We start from the raw sequence: 3,318 nt of genomic DNA, 5'->3' as shown, positions 1-3,318 counted from the left end.
GAGCATTTCTCATCCTGAAAATAAAGGATCCTCTTTTTTCTACCACCTTTGGTCTGCTCGGTATCTCTCCGTGTGTGTTGACAGTGGCTGGCCCGACACCCAAAAAAGGAAGAGAAAAATGACAGAGGGAGGCGAGGGGATAAGAGGAGGAGAGAAAGTGCTGACGTGCTGTGAGAGCTGGACAGGGCCTTAATTGATCACTAGTTCAGGAAGAGAGAAGAAGAAGGGGGGAGGAGGGAAGAGATGGGAGGAAGAGGAGGGGAGGGTTAATGGAGGAAAAGAGGGGGTGCATACTGGGTAATTCATCGGATTTATGAGGGACAGAGGCAAGGGAGATGGGTGCTCAGACAAGCATAACTCAGTCACAGACATCAAATGAAAGGCCACCGCAGTATATCACACCACAAGGGAAAATATATACTACAGAAATAAACAGAAATTAGAGACATATTTTCATGCAAGTATGTGTCAATCAGGCGTGGGGAATGTTTGTGGCCCTCACTGTGTCACTCAGTCAGTGTGCCAGACTGAGTAAAGAGTCAGGGGTGTATTTATAGCAGTGTGCTGGTCCTTACTCAGCCAAGGCCCCCTGTTTGATGGGCTAACTCTCTCTCTCACTCTCTCTCTCTCTCTTTCTCTCCCTCTCTCTCTCTTTCTCTCTCTCTCTTTCTCTCTCTCTCTCGCGAGGTCGAAAAATGTGCTGCGTTAGCAATCTAGCAGCACTTAGATTTACTGTGTTCACTCAGACGGAATAAAAGAAGAGCGAGAACGTGTGCGAAGAGTATGTGTGTGTGTTTGTGTGTGTGTGTGTCCATGGGAAAGATGAGCCCCAGGGTTTGCGTGTGCGTAGAATCAATCAGATGTTGTTGTTTTTTAATCCCTACAGTTTCTGATTTAATAAGAGCGCGCTGACCTAAAGCTTTCTCCCAGGCCTCAGATATTTTACCAGACGGTTTAATTCAACTGAATGTCACTGGAGGCCCATTAGGGCCTCACACGGCTCTATAACTGTGTAAACGGGGTGGCCATATGTAAGCTAAAAAGATGCAATCACTGCAAAGCATACAAATGAACCATGCAGGAAGAAGCCTACAAGTTTACCTAAAAAAGAAAAAAAAATTCAACACAGCCGGAGATCCCATATTGCATGAAAACACATTAATTCATAATCTACATTAAACATTTGCACAACGCACTCATTTCATACACCCACCCATATGCATGCACACCTGTTCTCTCTAAGTGTCCCAGCGTGCTCTGCTGCATAAAAGCTCCCCGACATCTTGCAGCTGAGGCCGATCAATGCCTTTTAATTACCAAGGGCCCAAAGCACTGGTCGATACGGCTGACGAGAAGCAGAGAGAGAGAGAAAAAGAGAGAGAGAGAGAAAGAGAGAAAGAGAGAAAGAGAGAGAGAGATGCTCCAGACGTTGATTGATGCTCACTCCTCCCAGCGAGCCTACCTACAGATGTGTCGTTAGGCTTGATTAATCCTGCCAAACCACATTCACTCCCTTTACAGACTGCCATATAACCAGCCCGGGCCGCCGTGGTCACAAGGTTAAGTGGACACGAGGTGTCCGACCTGAGGTACACAGACCTCTTAAACAATAAGTCACCAGCGTCTGGTTGCTCTCTATAGTGCTGGCTACTGTCGCGCTCTGATTTCTTACTTTAATGGTAGAGGATATTAGGATAAAAGGCATTCAACATGCCAAGAAAAGCTACAAATAACTTCATTCATGGGGCTCCTTCCAACTAATTTCTACTCAGGGACCTAAAAGCATCGGCAAAGGCATAAGTTTAGTTACTGAGGGATTTTACTCACTTTCCAACCCGAGGAAATCAATGAAGTTTTATGTCACGGTGAATAATGACACTCATCTGTTCAGTCACTTCTTTGAAGCAATCTAATATTTCCCTTTCATAAAATTGGTTGACTCACAACAGACAGATTAAAAAAAAAAAGACAAACACTTAAAGGAGCAGAGGCCAAAATAACAACTGTTTTCACAGCCTGAGTAGAACTCCTCGTGGAGCAGTTCAGCAGTTCATGAAATAGTCACGAAATTGAATGTATTGATTCGTGTATATAGACACGAATTTCCCATTTTTTTTTGTGATGGTCAGCACAAAATAAATTCTTATGTAATCCAGGTAATTGTAAACTGGGAAGTATAAAGAGCAGCGAACGCTGCGTAGGGAGGAGGTTGGGGTGGATGGGTGGATCAAAATACACTGGACTTTTGCTCACGAGACCGGTGTTAGTGTCCCTTGTGAAACAGCAGTGGCTACAAGGGAGCCAGCAAACTGGGGAAACTCTAGCGAGATTGTTAAGGTTAGGCATTGATTGGCTCAATTCTTCACATGAAACCAGAAGCAAATGTTGATTTATTTGTCACGTAACTTCCGTATTTAAGTTCCAGCACTTCCAGAGTTATTTTAAGCCAAATCACGATCTTTTCCTAAACCTAAGTAGTTTTGTTGCATAAACATAATTAAGTAGTTCTGTTGCATAAAACTAACTAAGTAGTTCTGTTGCATAAAACTAACCAAGTAGTTCTGTTGCATAAACCTAACCAAGTAGTTTTGTTGCATAAACCTAACTGAGTAGTTTTGTTGCATAAAACTAACCAAGTAGTTCTGTTGCATAAACCTAACTAAGTAGTTTTGTTGAATAAACCTAACCAAGTAGTTTTGTTGCATAAACCTAACCAAGTAGTTTTGTTGCATAAACCTAACCAAGTAGTTCTGTTGCATAAACCTAACCAAGTAGTTCTGTTGCATAAACCTAAGTAGTTTTGTTGCATAAACCTAACCAAGTAGTTTTGTTGCATAAATCTAATCAAGTAGTTTTGTTGCATAAACCTAACCAAGTAGTTTTGTTGCATAAACCTAACTAAGTAGTTTTGTTGCATAAAACTAACCAAGTAGTTCTGTTGCATAAACCTAACTAAGTAGTTTTGTTGAATAAACCTAACCAAGTAGTTTTGTTGCATAAACCTAACCAAGTAGTTTTGTTGCATAAACCTAAACAAGTACTTTTGTTGCATAAACCTAATTAAGTAGTTTTATTTTGAAAAGACTGGAGGAGAAATTAACACATGCGTTACACGCGGCTTGACATTCGTAAGAAAATGCACAAAGAATACGTTGTTGAAAGTTGGGCTGAGTGCCACGAAAAAAAAGCTAAATTTGTGTCTATGTACACAAATCAAATGGATTAAATTTTGTGACTATTTCACAAACGATGTTGGACGAGAAAACTAATGTGTAAAACTGGTTGAGTGCCCCTTTAAACGGTGCCTAATTCCAATGA

General features: G+C 41.4%; 1 protein-coding gene across 2 annotated transcripts in view; it reads right to left on the bottom strand.

Moving 5' to 3' along the window:
• snx27a (sorting nexin 27a) overlaps nt 1-3,318 on the bottom strand; it is a 39,768-nt gene that overhangs the window by 15,320 nt on the left and 21,130 nt on the right. The gene's annotated exons all lie outside the window — the stretch shown is intronic.

The sequence above is a fragment of the Sebastes umbrosus genome, chromosome 15, assembly GCF_015220745.1.
Source record: "Sebastes umbrosus isolate fSebUmb1 chromosome 15, fSebUmb1.pri, whole genome shotgun sequence".
In the NCBI taxonomy this organism is placed as follows: Eukaryota; Metazoa; Chordata; class Actinopteri; order Perciformes; family Sebastidae; genus Sebastes; species Sebastes umbrosus.
The sequence above is the reverse complement of the archived record's forward strand: the minus strand, read 5'-3'. Positions and strand labels throughout refer to the sequence as shown.